Raw genomic sequence first — 19,562 nt, forward strand, 5'->3', positions numbered from 1 at the left:
CGGTCGTTATGAAAACAAAGGAACTAAACCTAGAGTCTCAATTACTGCTGCAGCCACTTAGTTCTGAGTGCCTCAGTGCCAAATCTTTTGCTCTGTTCACAATTAGCACTTGTAAAAATTGTCATATGGTTATTACATATGCACTATATGGCCAACATTTGGTGTGTGGAGACGTCTATCACACCCAGATGTGTTTGCTGAATATCTCATTGCAAAGTTTTCTGTTATAAAACACTCTAATCTTCTGTGAAGTCTTTCCACAAGATGATGGTGTCTGTGGGGATTAGTGATCATTCAGCTACAGGAGCATTAGTGAGATCAGACACTGATGTTGGAGTGTGTCTGTGGGGATTAGTGATCATTCAGCTACAGGAGCATTAGTGAGATCAGACACTGATGTAGGAGTGTGTCTGTGGGGATTAGTGATCATTCAGCTACAGGAGCATTAGTGAGATCAGACACTGATGTTGGAGTGTGTCTGTGGGGATTAGTGATCATTCAGCTACAGGAGCATTAGTGAGATCAGACACTGATGTTGGAGTGTGTCTGTGGGGATTAGTGATCATTCAGCTACAGGAGCATTGAGATCAGACACTGATGGTGTAAGAGTGAGGAGGTCTGGGGTTCAGTCAGTGTTCCAGTTCATCCCAAAGGTGTTCAGTAGGGTTGAGTCAGAGTCAGGGCTCTGTGCAGGACACTCCAGTTCTTCCAATCCAACATTAACACACCATGTCTTCATGGAGCTCAGGGGCTTTGTGCTCAGGGACTTCAGTTTCTTTGTTCCAGTGAAGGGAGACTGTAAAAATAAGTGAGTGTGAGGGTCAAGGGTGCACAAACATTTGGCCCTATAGTGTATTTTAGACCATACTGCTTTTTTAAAATGACAATGCAATCTAAATATTGTCTCAAAATCATCTGATTAATAAGAAAAGCACTATTTGATAGGAAATAATACTGCCATAAAAGAAATCCAACATATTTCGTATAAGTGCCTGCATTCATTCTGTGGTAAAGTAACATATATGGTAGTTTAACTTACAGCTAGTTTAGCTAAAACATATCTTATATCTTTACTAACATGTCCTGTCTTAAGTTTTCTCATGAACTGCATGACATTTCTTTCCTAAAAGCCCCAGTTTAGCACACATATATGTCAGGCTTGGCTTGACAAACTGCTGAGATCAGCGTTCCCCACCTCTGCGGTTATGTAATGCTCGTGAAGAGGAAATGGTTTTCTTTCAGCCTGCACATGCATCTGAGCTATGACAGAAACTGTCACCTAGCAAAACCTAAGGTTATGCTTGTGCAAACTGTCATTATTGTCTCCCGTCATGTGATGTGATGTCCTGTACCAGCCTAAGTAAGCAGATGGAAAGTCTCATGTAATAATTGTACAAAGCAGAAAGCAGATTTTGATATTGAGGACTTTTTGAACAAGAGTCCATCATTGTGTTCCTGTGTCCTTTTATCTAACAAGTCACAGTTCCACAACACCACTTACAGGGATCTGAAATAAAACGCACTGTTCTGCACTTGGCCTATTTCAGTCCCCAGGAATTTGGATCTCTCTCTCTCTCTCTCTCTCTCTCTCTCTCTCTCCCTCTCTCTAGCCAAGAGCAGCATATTTTCTGTTTTCTAGGAACAGGAATTGTGCATATCCAGCGGCTGTGACTGAGAATTCTATTCCCATTTCATCCATATGCAGAAATGCTACAGTACTTGTGTGTTTTCAGTAAGATTTTTTTAATGTCTGTCCACACACAAAGCTAAAGCAAATACTTTGTAATCAAACTACCTATCAAGGCTATAGGTGTATGCAACCCTTATGTATTGTTAAGACAACGACAGCAGAACATCTGGTATGTCTTAACAAGGCAGATAAGCGGGGTTCGGTTTATACATGACACTGTAGAACTGACATGCACTTCTGCACAGGCTCTGTCTTCTCTGTCCACATGACCCACGGCTCCAGTTCCACATTTAATTTCTTTTTCACACTGACTCAACAATGGGTTTGTATCTTAGGTGTCAGATGATTGACAGGAGGCTCAAACTTCTGTATGCGCTTCAGGTGAAAGTTTAACCAGGTTGTTGAATGCACTTTTTTAATGCTGTCACTAGACTGGAACTTGAGGAATGATAACCTATTGTGCAAAGAAAGGAAAAGAGTGTGAAAGGAAAAAAGAGCGTGAGAAAGTGAACAAGCCAACAGAGAAAGAGAGCCCAGGGGATGAACTATGTGTGTGTATGTATGTATGTATGTATGTATGTATGTATGTATGTATGTATGTATGTATGTATGTATGTATGTATATCTTATATAGCTTTTATAACTTTGTCATTTTCTCCTTGATTCATTCACTTGTTCCAACACTCACTCACTCACTCACTCACTCACTCACTCACTCACTCACTCACTCACTCATTTTCTACCACTTATCTAAACTACCTCGGGTCACGGGGAGCCTGTGCCTATCTCAGGCGTCATCGGGCATCAAGGCAGGATACATCCTGGATGGAGTGCCAACCCATCACAGGGCACACACACTCTCATTCACTCACACACACACACTACAGACAATTTTCCAGAGATGCCAATCAACCTAGTATGCAGGTCTTTTGGACCGGGGGAGGAAACCAGAGTACCCGGAGGAAACCCCCGAGGCACGGGAAGAATATGCAAACTCCACACACACAAGGCGGAGGCAGGAATTGAACCCCCAACCCTGGAGGTGTGAGGCGAATGTGCTAACCACTAAGTGTCCGTGCCCCCCCTCTGTTCCAACACAAAACACCAATTTTTCCGCATATACAGTCAAGTGGAGAATTAAAAGCAAAGATGCGCAAAAGAATAGACGAGATATAAACTAGACACAATGACAATAGAGTTTTGGACATCTCGATATTTGGTGTAAATGGGCTTCTCTTTGGCTTGAACCACAAATTATCTCTATCCTATGAAGAATCCTTTCAATTCTGGTAGGTGTGGTGCCTTCTAACATGACTCCGCCCCTATTCACAGAACAAAAGTGTTCACAGAATGGCTTAATGACTAAATTATATGCTCCTACCATACCGACTGACATGTTTGACAGCACCCACCCACCACAATTGTCAAGTTTAAAGTCCATCACCAGAGGGAATATCACCTCTTCAGTTCTGTTACACACTCAAAACGTGACTGGTACGAACATTAGTCTGGTGGCTTGCTGTGGCCCACATTTTTATCCGTCTGTAGAAGGAAAGGTCAAGGGGTCCAGCATCTCACTTTACTGGGTGTTTGCTGTTGACATTCCCGCTGCATTCCAGCTATTGAAGTTGCTAGCTTTTGCATTGAGAAATGGTCAAAACAAAGGTGATGTCTGCCAGACCCTTTTTTCTGGTATTGTGGGAAAATTTTGAAAACACAGAACATCTGCTTTTGCTTTCATCTTCTTCTTTTCGTGCATCTACTAGCAATAATTTGTTTCACTTCATTTATGCTTTATGGGGCACTTCTCTAAATTCCTGTCTATATTATTTTTATACAGCATGCATGTGTATATCGAAACGGTTTACAGTAGAGCAGATACAGTACAAAACATTTTTTTACACATCTACTGTATACTATTTTTACATTCAGACTGAAACCTGCATCAAATATGAAACATGACATGAGGTCTGACACCCACACATTGTAGACACCCGTGTTTGAGATTTGCTGTGTGTGGGTGTGTAGGGAGGGGTTATATGTGCATCCTGTGCTTACAGTATAAGCATACTGCTTTATATTGCATTCTATGTTTTATGGTAGCTTTGAGCAGCATTTTTCATTTTCCTTATGTATTTCTATATCATTTATATTCATATAAAGTGCATCCAGGATGCACTATGGAAATAGGCCAAGCCAGGGAGGCAGTGTGATGCTCTGTGGTGTGATCCTCAGAGACCTTGGGTCCTGGCATTCATTTGGGTGTTAGTTTGACACATCCTACCTACCTTAACATTGTTACCAGTACATCTCATCATGATAAATCTAATCCCTAATGGCCACTAGTGCCCTCTTTCGGCAGTATAATGCTCCCTGCCATACTGCAAACGTTTTGAGGAACATGACAAAGAGTTCAAGGTGTAGATTTGGCCTCCAAATTTCCCAGATCTCTGACCGAGCATCTGTGGGGTGTGCTGGACAAACAATCCATCTCCATCTGATCCATGAGTTAGTTCATATCTTACAGAGCTTAAAGGATCTTCTGCTAAGATCTTTGTGCCAAATAATATATAAATATTTAGTGTGCATACAGTATACTTTTTTCTCATATTTCTTCATATACTGTATTTGCTCACATGCTCCTGTTTGTTACTGAGTACATTCCTGGCAGTTGTACCTACTGGTTTGGGTGCGTGTGTGAACAGGATGTGAGCAAATAGAGGATTTATTCATTCAACTAAACACTAATCTGACTGTCCCATTTTCTTAAATACCGAGAAAGACTAGTCTCATAAAAAACCCTTTGTCTAGATAAAAGTAGATCTACTTTGTAGCTTGTCATTTTATGTCCAGTGTATAGTATATTTTGTGCCATTAAATAGATTTTCTCTCAAGTGATGTTTGCATTTCAACTAAAATAAAGTACAACAGATCGCTTCCTATCATGAAAGGTCAAATCAAATTGCTGGTGAAATTACTGATCTATCCTGCAATTGTCATTGTCAATGTTGTTATCATTATCTTGTTATCTCTGGACTTTAGAGTTTCGTTGGAGTTACTGAAACGTGCTGGATTAGCCAATGCGTCCTGAGAGGCTTGGAGATTTAATCCCCTCATCTGTAGCTTGTTACAGCACTGTAACATGGTGGGGAGGATGACATCATGTGCGTTTTAGTACTTTACCCGCCAGCCCTCTTCAGCGGCAAGGAACCCACAAGTGGACCCAGACACTCACACACACACACACACACACACACACACACACACACACACACACACACACACACACACACACACACACACACACACACATACGCACACTGTTTTTTTCCAGAAAAGCGAGAGGCCCCTTTGGAGAAACAAAGCCAACTGTAAATGTCACAAATGAATGAAGGGCCTCAATTCAAAATGGAGTGTAATTCAGCTTGCACCACAGCTGCACTGTTTGATCTGCACAAATCCAATCCATCCCAACATATTAGCAAAGAAAGAGGCATTAATTCTATGCCATGTTATGACATTGGAGAAAAGAATTTTTACATGTTCCAAGACATAGTTTGGAGCCAGCTTTTTCTTCATCTGTCATTTGGTCTCTGTTCCAAAAACCTGCACAAACTAACCACAGGTTTAAGACTACAACCCTATCTTGATAAGTTTGCACGAGGGCTTTGTTGTAGTGAACACGCTGTACCATTACTTTTGTTCAAATAAACCCCAGCAAGATACCTCATGTATGTTATAGATAATTTACCTCTAAATGTGTTTCTACCATAAATTCACTATTTAGTGTCTTTTTTAAGAAGAGTGCAACACTTTTAAAACAGCAGCTATTCAAATAAAAAAAAAGGAAAAACTATAATCTACAACCCTGTCCACCCATCCGTGTCTTTAAAGTCTTTGTGCTTTGTTCTAGCAAACAATACCCTCAGTGTGGCACTTTACTATCCCGATGCCAAAAAAAGGTTTAATATATTGACATTATGGCACAAATTTCCCAAGGGAATTTGTTCTTTCTGTGTCAAGCTGATTACCTCACTGTGGTAATATTCGATAGTGACACTGAATATCTGTGGTCTCATTCACTACATTGGAGCTGAACAGCTTCAGTCTCTGGATTGTTAATTTTGATTAGTTGTTCATTCAAATACATTCTGGTTTCAATAGGAACAACTTGTTCGACAAGACTTGCATGATTGATATTCCATACAATAATAAATGCGTTTTTACTTAACAAAAACATTTAGCACCACCTCGCTTATCAAAAGTATATAGAGGAAAGTAACTTGCATATATTGCGTTTTGCATACTTAGTCAAATACTGTTTAGCTCTCTAGCTATTTGGTGACAAGCTAGCTAGCGCATATGAATTCCGCATTGCTTCTTCTACTTAGTTAGCTGTATTGCAAAGATGCCTGTTAAATTTTATTCTGAGCTTTAATTATAAGCGCTAGCTGCATTTTGCATTATCCAGCAAAATATCTGGATAGCTAATCAAACTTAATCAGCTATCTAATGCCTCTTCAGGTTGGATTTTGAAGCAGTGAAATGCTGATATCTCCACAGGATTAGCTGCCATCTCAGCTTTCCAGTAATTACTGTAAGACATCCACTTCCATTCAATTCATCTCACAATACTATATCTTCTATATATATATATATATATACTATATCTCATCATTAAATAAAGATAAAGTCATATATAGAAGTTTGTTTAAGTAAACATGCATGTCATTCCAAAGGATGTGCAAACTTTCTCTCACAGAAACCCATAATATTTCAGGATTGTTCATTTGAGTCCAGTGGAAGCTCAGGGTCCTGGAGGAATGTTGATTCATTTCACTGTATACTGCTTCAGCTATACATGGTCATAACGATAATCAGAGATTTTTAACTTGACTTGAAGTAGTTATTAAAACAGTCACTGACATGTTTTGTGTCTATTGTGTAAGCTATGTTGGATAAAATTCACTTGAATCCATGTAAATAGAAATATCGAGCTGTCCCTCATGCTAATATAATTCTCACCTTCACTAACTTCACTACCTTTTCGTAATTCATACACGTTTTCCTTCAGTGGTGGAAAAATTTCTGAGAAATGATGCCAGTGCTGCTTTTAAACACACTCAAGTATTAAAAACACAAGTATTCAAAAAAAGAACATATCAAAAGTTTTTAGATGTTTTCACAGTAAAAACACTGTTCTGCTACTGTCTCTTGAGTAATATAGTATGCTAATTATAATTAATAGTAAACTCTCTGAATCTAACTTGCAGACTAGCCAATTGTGTTAGCTGCTGCTAGAACCTTTGTCCTGTTCTGGCATCAGCAAAGAAAAAAAAACAGATTTAGCTAATATTAGCAAATTAACAGTTCTAGCGGTTCTAGGATTTTTCTGTAACAGGGGCCATTAAGGGGCCACATGTTACATTCAGGGGCCAAGTATAGGGTACATTCAAGCGCACAAAATAATTTATTTAGTACGGTGCAAATAAATTTCGGCAGTCATTCCCTTTTCAAACGTTCGAGTGCCGCCAATTGTTTGGTGGTGGAATTGCATCTGTGATCGTTTTGAAAAATTCTCCGGTTGCTCTTCTCGACGACGATTGATGGAACGAGGCCAATCAGGGGCCAATCAGATTTCAGCAGGGGCCAGGACCCCTGTGGCCCCGCCTCTAGAACCGCCCCCCAATTAGCAAATCTGTCCTCAGCATACATTTCAAATGAGATTTAAGAGAGGCGAAGGAGACACTTAATTTAAGTTTTTGCTTACTCCAGGATATTGATGCCAGATATATAGCTGTAGCATTAATTACATTATATGGCATGAACAAAGGATAGGATAGGACGCTAAAATAAAATGTTTAGATGCTAACCTAAGCCAAGTTTGAAACTATGTTTTCACATGAAACGTATAAATAATACTTAGGTATAGTAACAAACAAATTTTAACCCCTGCTATTCATACAACTGTTCCATACAGTTCCAACCAACCCTTTGCTACAACTTCCTCGCAGGTCCATTCAAAACACACACTTATTAAACTTCCTGATACAGTTGCCTTTATAGTCATATTAAACAAATATCAGTACCATCATCAGCCAATGAGACGTTCTCTGTACAGGATGTGTCTGAGTGTAGGACAATATAAGGGATAGATTTAAATTCAGAAGAAAGTACCTTAAATATTGAAGGTGACTAATAAACAAAACAAACATGTCCTGCATAGGCAGCAGAATAGAAAAAGTCAGCCGAGCACAATGTAGGTCATAGTGATGAGACATTTCCTGATATGGAGGCTGTGTCTATGAATGTAAGTCAAAGAGTTCCCCAGAGGGACAGCCATGGTCCTGGGAAGTAATGAACAGGGATCAGAAAGAGCATGGCAGCAGAGACCCCTTCCTCCTTTCCTCTTCTCTCTCCCTCACATGAGTGGGTCTGTATCAGTCAGCCCGCACAAACCTTTAAATGACAGTGATAACAAAAGTGGAAAGTCTCCCAAATTGCAGCGGGCTTCTCAGAGTCTGCTGGTGGGAAGAGTTTTGGACTTCCTCTTAGTTGACCTTGGTGAGAAGTTCAGAATAGATTTTCCAATGGGTATCAGTTATTATTAGTCCTTATATGAACAGTAATCTTAGTTGTCGTGTGGGAATGTTTTAGTGAAGCTTCACCCAGAGTGTTTCCTGTAAGAATCTCTAAAAACCTTATTTATTTAAGCTATTATTGAATATTGACTATACAGCTGTATGCAGAGGTTCAGTGACCTTGAGAAATCCGATATTTAGTTATTGTTGTTTTTTTTATTATAAAGAAATAAATAGAACCTTTTGCAAATATGCTTTATTTCAATGTTTTGCAAGTCTTAATGTCCCATGTGGACACAGTGGCTTAGTGGCTAGCACATTTACCTCACACCTTTGGGGATAGTGTTTCAATTTCTGCCTCCTGTCAGGAGCTTGTGTGTTATTTCTGTGTTTTAGTGGTTTCCTCAGGGTTCTCCAGTTTCCTCCCCCAGTCTAAAGACGTGCATTGTAAACACATTGGCATCTCTAAATAGTCTAAAGTGTCTGATTGTACTCTGTCATGGGTTGGCACCCTGTCTACATTGTGCCCCAGGTTCCCTGAGATAGTCTCCAGGTTCCATGTGTCTCTGTGTAGGATAAGCACTAAAATAAATGCATGGATGTTAGTGTTTATTTTTAAAAAAAAATCTAATAGTATAACTGTGGCATGTGCAAAGATTTGAATATAATACTAATTCAGTACTTAGTGACAGCATTTGACAGCACTCCAGCTTTTTCTTGCCAATCAAAAGTTTTTTTTGTTAATTTTTGCTTTATTGATGAATGTTTCTGGTTCAGGCCACCTTGAATACAAAGCATGGGTAAGTGCAAATTTTCAGTGACCAAGTCAGGGGATTGTGAGGATTATTCAAAATGCTTCAGCTTGCATTAATTGGAGAAGCACATGGTGGATTTTGATTCATTTCCTTGTTGTTTGCAGTTTCAGTGTCTTGACTCACTGTGTCACATTTGCTTCCAGAAGTTTCTCCATCAATCTGTGCAATGTTTCCTGTGAATGTTACACAACCCGAAAGCATAACAGAGCCACTCACAGGCTTAACCGTTAGTAAGGGGTTCTTCGAATCAAGGGGTTCTTCTCAATTCCTATTTTTTCAAAACATACTTTTGGATATTGTTGTTTGATTTGATAATTTGATTTATTTACTTCATCAGCCCCCAGCATCAAAATACCTCTGACTTACCTAGGTTGTTTTGCCTATTTCAGATTTCAGATTTTACTTTTGTGATGTGATCACAGGTAAGATTTGCTTCTGTTAATTCTTCAATGCAGATTATTTTTGTGCGAGCAATTTGTGCAGTAGAACAGTATCACACCACTCCTGTGTCAACTAAACCTTCCTGCAAATTCTTCCTGTTATTTGTTTTTCTTTTCTGTCTAGTTCTATCTGACTTCCATATCAGTAAAATTTGTGACTTGAAAGTGCTTTGATATCTTTTTATATCTTTCCCTGCTATGCAAGCATGAGCTTGATTCATTTTCAGATCATCATTAAGCTGCATAGAGGTTGTCGAGTGTTAGCAGAGTCAGGGAATTTATAACTCCCTGGTACTCGTTAGTCATGGGAAATTACTGATAAACTGTTAGGCCTGTGGGCAGAGCACTGTTTGCAGACTGACAAGTACTGCCTTTGAGCATGATGACTACAGATTTATGATAGAGAGCGTTTTGATTAAAGTTTGTGTCTTCTTGCATTTTATATCGAAAGCAAGATATGCACCAATTCCTTAAGCATTTGCTTTTGGGTGTTGCACTGTACAGCTGCCTCAGGCTGAAAGACGTTCTTGGGTGGGTATGGGAGTGAAGATGTCTCCCCCACTTTCATTTATAAGACATCTGTTCTACTGCAGGTCCACACGGCCTCCTTTACAAGCCAAATGTACAATATCATGATTAGAAAATTCCGAATAGAGAGCAGCTCAAAATCTTCCCAGATATATCATAGATCTTCTCAGACCACCCATGTCTGCATCCACATCATGGCATCCACCCCTCTTTAAAAATAATCTCAGGATCAAAGCTTTAGTGTATACTGGGCAGGGTGCGCATGTCACCCCGTCCTCATCACAGCAAATCTCACGCTCATAACACATTTTTCTGTTGATAAGATTGGTATGCCTTCTGAGTGCATGTCTTGAATCCATGAGCATGAAGCTTGGAATGTGATAGCTATAGTGTAAAAGCAGACAAACTGTGTAAGCTTTATCTATTTGCTTAAATTTATTGTAACTTTCATTACACTGTTCAATATAGCAGGAGGTACAGTAGTTAATCTTCTAGACCAACTGCTCTGATGGTAATTACAGCTGCATGGTGTATACTCAAAGAATTGTTCAACTGTGTCATTGTTCCTACTGAAACAAATTTTTTTTTTCGACAGAAAAAAAACAGAAAAAGGACTCAGCAAGTCGCATCACATATTTTGAAAAAAGCTGCAAATCGAGTGTTTTTGGTCGCCACAATCACAAAAATAAATAGACTCATTCCATAAATGGTAAAAAAAAGGTTTATTCTTTTTCTAGAAAATATCACATGTTTTAAAAGCTCAGTGTACAGTAAAATATTTGTATAGTGTAATAAATCCTTCCCAGGAATCAAGACAAAATCAAACAAATTACACAATACTCAGAATAAGAGGTTTTTCGAAACTAGCACAAAAAATTAATGCGAACTCAAAATTACTTCAGATTTTCTGCAGATTTGTGCGGAGGCGCAGCTCTCATAGAAAGTCGTTACAGATGTGTTTTCACTAGTAAAAATAATTCAAAGAAAAATTCCAATTCAAGTAGTTTTCCACATAAAAAGCTTAGAAAGTTTAGAAATCACAAAACAACAATCACAAAAACCACCTTATTTAGTCCAGATGGCTGTAATTCTCATATAGGACATAGGAAACAGGTCTGTTTAGCTCTTCACGTTAAACAGGGCTAGGCGGCATCTGTGGAACCCAGTGACTGCTTTGGATGATAACAAAAAAATAGTAAATCAATCAGGTGAACTAGAGGCCGTAAAGGCTGTAAATGCCATCGGAACTCTACAATTGTACAGCAATTTAAGTACGTATTTTACAAACAAGTCCGAATTATTAATCCAATTTTATACACAAAACCAAGAAGAGACGAAAAAAACAATAAATCCTGTCAACATGAATAGCAGAGATGTTTTACAAAAGGAGACAAAGCCCACAATCTTAATCCCCATTCAGAGGCAGATGCCAATCAGGAGACATCACCTCTTTAACGCAGAACCCACACATACTGTACATAAACACAGTAAAACAGTAAAACCACTGTAACATCATTTACACATAGACACTGTATACAGTCGTCTTCATGGTGACGTTTTCTGTGAGGAGATGGTTTAGTGTTGATGCATATAAGGAGTATCCAGTGTCAGTGCTTTGTAATGTTTAAGCTGTTTTCTTTCATTCTGACTCAGAAAAGTATTCAAGATCGAGAGCGAAGAGAGAAAAAAGAGAACAGCTGCTGTGGGAACAAATATTTATAGCTGTTATAATGTAAGTGATAACAGGAACTAACTTGTTTCTTGTTTATATGTTAAATTTAACTATAAATAGATTTCAAATATGTGTCATAATGTGTAATCGCTGGCACATTGTGTGGTTAAACGAGGGAAAAAACACTTTAAGATGTACTGTTATTATGAAATAATCAACTTCATCCAGCTGTGTTTTATCACTTGCATTTAAACACCTGTTATAGACATGAACATATAACTAGTTATTCAGAATTTGACAATTAACAAATGTTTATAACAAACACTTCATGTTGTTTATGTGTGTACTGGATCAGATACAACTATAAACAAAACTTATAGTTACACACAAATCTCTGATCCAGTCACGTGTGTGTGAAAAGTCACGTGTTCTCATCCAGTCACATGTGTGTGAACATGTGTACAGCTTCATAGAACATCATGTTTCAGATGTTTCTTCACCGCTAGGAGTTTAAAAGAAGAAGTCAAGTAGTTTTACAAAAAAAAAAAAAAAAAGCCACAGCAAAAAGTCATGATAAAGTTCACCTTATTTTGTCCAGATAGCTGTAAAGTTCCCTATAGGACATAGGAAACAGGTCTGTTTAGCTCTTCTTGTTAAACGGGGCTTGGCCGGCATCTGTGGAACCCGGTGATAACAAAAATGAGTAAATCAAGCAAGTGAACTAGAGGCCACAACCAGGGTTGTGACAGATGTGTAGAAAACTTTATGTTCACAACACACTTCTAAGGAAGAAACAGTGCTGACGAAGCTTGAACGTATGTTATGTCATTTATGTATTTGTTTGTGCAAGATGACATTTTTAACTGAAAGTAATTTGTTACAAAGGGTCACTGGTTTGCATTAAAGTCTCTCTTTTACCATTTAGTGCTCAAATGTCTCAGAATCAGCTGCTTCTGCACAATGCAGCATTACTGACCTGTGTAATAAGAGCAATGTATAGAACCTCACATGGATCACAGCTTGCACTAGTTTCATTTCTAAATAGCAACCTGAAAAAATGAAATAGCCTTTATTGACACAAAAGGAAGCATGTATTGAAACTTATTTCCCGTATTGTATTGCTTTTTATTTCATTTGACTTGGACATGGTTGCAAATCCACAGCAAGTACGAACCTGTGTACTACTGACCGGCCTGTTTTTTCTTCCAATTTTTTTCCGTGTTGTGATTTCTTCAATCTACAGAGTTCAGCAGATGACCTTCTCAGATGCTACTCTGTAGTCAAGTGCTTTTTAGTTTTTATTAAAAACACATCATCATTACAGTGGACTAAGCGTACTATCAACTAAAAACCCTGCGTGAGAGTGGAAAAAGAAACCACATGGTCAGAAGCTGCTCCCAGGAACTACCGAAAGTGTCAAAGAATATACACAGTTGATCCTCAGATGTTTTCCCACCTTTAAGGTGATATAGAAACCAACAATTTCAAAGACAAATGTTCCTATTATCTTGCAGTAAACCGAATGTATAAGTTTACACACCCCTTAAGTAGTGCTTTGTTATATCACCTTCTGACTGTTAAACAGCACTCGGTGATTTTAGGTAATAGACTAGCATATTAGCACATCCTGATTGGGCAGTTTTTAAAATGCTTCAAAATCTATCAAATTCTGAGATGATCTCCTTTCCAAAGCTATGTCAAGTCATTCCACAGGTGAAAGGATTTAGATGTCTGACAGGATCATTCCTAGATTTCGAGCTTCTTCTTTTGTAGCTGTTCTTTTCTTGACTTGGATTTGTGCTTTTGGTTGTTATTATGCTAGAAATTGATATTTTTTTCTTTATCTTGAGTCCTGCAGGGTTTGTGCCAAAATACAGTAGATTGGTATTTGGAACTACTGTACCAATGATTCCCTCTATTTATGTACCTTAACTAGAGCTTCAGTCCTAGTTGAAAAGAAGAAGTTCCATAATCGGATGCTGCCGCCCCCGTGCTTTACTGTATGTATGAGGTTTTTTGGGTGAAACGCCTTCTAGTTTTTGCAGCTAAACACATCTTTTACATCTTTTTACAGACTAAAAAGTACTTCGTTAGTATAATCTGACTCTAGCACATTTTACCACATCTTTTGGGTGTTTTTTTTTTTGGAGAAACTGCTTACATCTAGGCACTTTAATGCCTGAGTCGACTTTTTATAGCCACTGTATTAAATTACATTTTATATAGTTATGGGAGCCTTGTTATCGAAATCTTTGTTTTATGTGCATATTAAGACATATGCATTAGTGATAGTTTTTTTTTTTTTTTTCAACTGTATTGGATCAAGCTTATTGGATATTTGACAGACACATAAAGAGAATGGGGAAGAGAGAGAGAGAGAGAGAGAGAGAGAGAGAGAGAGAGAGAGAGAGAGAGAGAGAGAGAGAGAGAGAGAGAGTTAGGGAGGAGGGTGGGAGTTCCTCTTATCTTCCTCTGTTTAGAGATGTGAGGATATGATCTCATGCTCCAAAAATCCAACCTATGTCACCATGTCTCTAAGCACTGCAGCTAGGCTTTTCCACTGTGCTGATTCTTACACATGTTGTATACACACACACACACACACACACACCCTCACACACACACACACACACACACACACAGAACAATGATGCACAGAAATGAATATAGGAATCCTATATATTGTCTCATTTTACAAATTGGTTGCAGCAGACTTCAGACTTTAGTCAGTAAATGTTTTGAAGAAGGCACTCTGATCATCAAGGGAAATAGAGAGAAACAGAAACAGAATCATCCTTTGGAAACTATCGCACACAAATCTACCGGAATCAAGCAACAGAAAATGTTCTGTTTTTTGCAGTTGCACAAGGAAAACGATGACTGCTTTCTGTTGAATCTTGAAGTGCTTTTGTCCTGTTATTACTATGATGTTCACACAATGAATGAAAAATATAAATGAACTTTCACCTAGAGCTACACTTTACAGACAGACCTGTGTGGTATTTATTAGTGTTAGGCACTTCTCTAACAACATACCTGAACAGGCTAATTGAGGAATTAAGGTGCAGGTTAGGGTTGGAATAATGTCTGATTGGAGAAGATGGTAATTACATAAGAATGCCAGCCATCTCTGTCTCATCCGGTCGGGTTTGTCTGTAATTTAATTAGTCTGTTTAATGAGTGTGCTGAATGCCTTGCAACATTCCGACTAAAACTAGCACGTGTCAGAAACACGTGTGCATTAGGAACATGGTTATAATAAATCATTTATACCACAGCATTGCTGAATTCTCAGATAAGTTGTTGATTAATGTTCTATAACAGCATTGCTTTGGCAGCTGTTAAAGGCTCACAGGTTTGTATTCATGCACCCAATCTAATATGTCGTAGATGTTATAGGAACAAACAGTGTTGTATAAAGTATTAGAAAGCAATACTCGAGTAAAAGTACAAGTATCGCACTAGAAAAAGACTTTGGTAGAAGTGAAAGTCACCTTTTAGAATATTACTCAAGTAAAAGTCTTAAAGTATCTGATATTTACTGTACTTAAGTATCAAAAGTCATTTTCTGATATTTAATGTACTTAGGTAGTTGAAGTAATAGTAAAAAGTAAAATTTCAGTGATTTTCAGTAGGCATAAGAGGCACTTCATCCGGTAGGAAGAATCTTTCATTCTAATGTACAGAAACATTTCTTGCAAATACGGCCACAGGTGTATAACTGTAACGTGTCTGTCCGTGTTTTCCCCTTGTTTCTGTCTGCTGTCTCTCCCTGATGTTAATTGTTTGCTCCGCCCACTCATTGTTCACCATGGACTCTAATTACATTCCATCACTCCCCCAGGTGTCTTGTCTTTGTCTCTAATCGTCTCTGCTTTGTGATTGGCTCCTGTCTACTATATTTACTCTGTCTGTTCACTTCCCTGTTTTTGGTCGTTGTTGGTGTTGGGTTCTCAGCGCTCTGTTCTCTGTTGAGTGTTCTGCCTTGTGTTTGTCTGCCTGTTCATCAGTGTTTGCTCATTAAACGGATTACTTACTGCAATTGGATCCCTCTCGCCTTTGTCTCATGGTGTCAAACCATGACAATAACGTTATCTTCTTCACCCTGTTCACCACGATCGTCGGGGTGGTCGTCTACGACAGGGGTGGCCAACCCACGGCTCCTGAGCAGCATGCGGCTCTTACGTTCATATCGAAGTTTGTATTTGTGTCTTTTTAATAAGCGTATTCGCTTCGCTTGAGTTCAATAACGGTATTTTCGTCAAACACGCATGTGAGTGGGATGAAAATACCTCAAAGTTTCCCAGTAGGAGCAAGAGCATTTGAGTAAACAATTTGTGTCAAGTTCGCTCTCAAAATGGCAGGGAAACAAGGTGATGATTGTTTGCCCATGTGTATGATGTGGCTCTTTTTGGTAACACAGTAAAAAATGTGGCGCTTGGTCTCTAACCGGTTGGCCACCCCTGGTCTACGATAATGGGAGGTCCTCCAGTAGGTGCTTCCATGGTGGTTTCATTTGTGCTTCTGCCTCCTTTGGCAACATTACACTGAAATAGTGCGTGTGGAGCTGCGTAATACAATCTAGGAGCAGTGATTCGCCAAACCTCCCTTATTGCAATCACACACATTTCTTCTGATTTTATTTTGTAGTAACGAAGATGCTTGGTGGGAATATAACGGTGTAAGAGTATACCGTTTATCTAGGAAATGTAGTGGAGTAAAAGTGATAGTTGACATCAATTTAAATAGCGAAGTAAAGTACAGATACGTGACATTTCTACTTAAGTACGGTAACGAAGTATTTGTACTCTGTTACATTACAACACTGGGAACAACATATACCAAGGTACAGAGGCTAAGTGGTTGAAGGTTCATTTCCTGTCTCCTCCTCTGTGGGTGTGGAGTTTCTATGTTCTCCCTGTGCTTCAGGGGTTTCCTCTGGGTACTCCAGTTTCCTCCACCAGTCCAAAGACATTGGCATCTAGTGATTATCTAAGTGTCATAATTCCAGCATGTATTACAAACCATGCTGCTCCACCTCACTTGGATGTACACATGTAGTGCACTGGAATCGTTTTAGCTGTTTCTTTTAAGTGTTGATCAAAAGCATCTGAGAGAATTTTGGAGAATATTGTATGTTGAAGAATATGCTGATAAAAGATCATGAGAAAGCTTATCAGGTGCAACATATGGTGCTTCTATAAAAACAACATTTACATTTGCAGCATTTGGCAGACGCCCTTATCCAGAGCGACGTACATAAGTGCTTAAATCTCTAGCATTGAATACATTAATGCTGGCTCACTAGGTTACATAAGATACCATGAGTTTAAAACATTTGTTCAAAGTTACAATGAAAAAGTGTTTTTTTTTTTTTTTAATTAAAGGCAGAAGATAAGGAAAGAAGTGCTAGTTGAAGTGTTTCCTGAGTAAGTAGGTCTTCAACTGCCGCTTGAAAATAACCAGTGACTCAGCTGTCCGGACCTCTAGGGGAAGTTCATTCCACCACCTTGGTGCCAGAACAGAGAAGAGTCTTGTAGTATACATGCCTCTTACCCTGAGAGATGGTGGAACCAGTCGAGCAGTGCTGGTAGATCGGAGGGTGCGGGGTGCAGTGCGAGGAGTGATGAGGGCTTTGAGGTAAGAGGGAGCTGGTCCATTTTTGTCTTTGTAGGCCAGCATCAGTGTTTTGAATATGATGCGTGCAGCTACCGGAAGCCAGTGGAGAGATCGCAGCAGCAGGGTGGTATGTGAGAACTTTGGCAGTATTGGGCAGCTGCATTTTGGATCATTTGCAGAGGACAGATTGCGTTCATACAGTAGGTAGACCTTGCAGTGCGTTGCAGTAATCCAGTCTAGAAATGACAAATACTGTACAAAGTACCCGAGCAGCCTGTGTAGACAAAAATGGCAGAATCCTTCTAATGTTGTAGAGAAGAAACCGACATGAGCGAGTCACATTAGCAACATGAGAGGAAAAGGACAGATGATTGACCATGGTTACCTCAATAAACAGCAGTTCAGTTTTGCTAGGATTGAGCTTTAACTGATGAGCAGTCATCCATGATGATATTTCTGCCAGACATGCTGAGATCCGATCAGAAGCTGTGGTATCTGAGGGTGGGAAAGAGAAGATAAGTTGTGAATCATCAGCATAGCATTGGTAAGAGAACCCATGTGAGGAAATAACTTCACAAAGAGAGTGAGTATACAGGGAGAAACGTAGAGGACCAAGTACTGAGCCCTGTGGGACGCCTGTGGAGAGTCTGCATGGAGCAGATGTCACTCCCCTCCATGTTACCTGATATGAGCGTCCTTCCAGGTAGGAAGCGAACCATTCCCAAGCTGATCCGCAAATCCCAAGACTCCTAAGGGTGGATAAGAGAACGCTGCTGAAAGGTCAAGGAGGATAAGGACAGATGACAGTTTGGCTGATCTAGCAGCATGTAGTTTCTCAGAGACCTCCAAAAGGGCTGTCTCTGTGGAATGAGCTGCTTTAAAGCCAGACTGGTTGGGATCTTGGAGGTTGTTCTGTGAGAGATAGAACGACAGTTGATTATAGACAATGTGTTCAAGAATTTTTGAAAGAAACGAGAGAAGTGATACCGTATAAATAACCAATAAAGTGCTTGCGTTTTACTTTAAAAAACAATTTCACTCTCTCTCATGTGAAAGACAAGAGGAAATTCAACATTGCAAAATTTGCCCCTTACCGTGACCTTTAGCAAGTCGGAAATGTTTACAGTGAGTTTAGCAAATTTCTGAATGTGTGTGTTCACATTAGTGAGTCATCAGTTTTCTTGTGTAAGGAGTAAAAATGAGTAGTTTGAATTATCAGCTGAGTTTGAGTTTTTGAGTTTTTTAGAGGATGGCAACTAAATTGCTAGAAATCAGAGTTTTTTGTGCTTTATTTTGCATTACTTGATACTTGAAAACGGTGAAATCACAAGCACAGGATTCTTCTTTTAAACTCCTAGCAGTGAAGATACATCTGTAATGACTTTCTATGAGAGCTGTACACATGTTCCACACACATTCTACGCATGCTTGGTCAGAATGTGTGTTGTGAGAAATCATATGACATGTCTTAGGCCAAATGTGCAGACAATCTTTAGTAATTTAGAAAAATTGCATACTCCTCGTAAAACTTGTTCTGATTCTGCGTTAATTTATGTCATTGCAAAATTGAAATTTCCTTCATAGACTGAATCAAACCATATACCATAATCTGTGTGCTTTCTTTGACAAATATGATGTAAGGCCTTTAGACGGTACAGAAGGAATCCTAATGCTGAAGGCAGGAGGGAGGACATTGTAAAAATTCTCTCAGGTGCTATCACCAGGCAACACTCATCCACTTTACTCCCTTTGCTTTGTGACCTGGGTATAACTGTCATCTCAGCTGTAAGCAATCTGCATTCTTTGGGTTATTTTTGCTTGACTGTGTGGATACCAAGATTTTCTGATGCCCCCAATAACGAGTAAATGACATGACTCCTTGCAGATTGCTTAGGTTTAGTGGTGTTGGTAATAGGTTTATATTATTAAGGATTGTATGTGGATAATTACTTATGCATAGACATGATTCCATGCTTCGTCTGTGTGTTTTTGAGAAAGCAAAATGTTGATCCTGGTAATGGCTTTGAATATATTTGTCTTATGCATAAGAAAACTTCTGCACTTAGTTGTATGATCAGATAAACACAAATAAACATGAGAGAAACACTCATGGTCCCAACGTAGCATACATCCGTGATGACGGCCATGCGTAAAGCCCATCGCAAGGTAGTGTGTGAAATGAAAATCTAGGATTAGAAGTTTTCTTCAGTTCAGTTC

The sequence above is a fragment of the Tachysurus fulvidraco genome, chromosome 19 (assembly GCF_022655615.1).
Source record: "Tachysurus fulvidraco isolate hzauxx_2018 chromosome 19, HZAU_PFXX_2.0, whole genome shotgun sequence".
In the NCBI taxonomy this organism is placed as follows: Eukaryota; Metazoa; Chordata; class Actinopteri; order Siluriformes; family Bagridae; genus Tachysurus; species Tachysurus fulvidraco.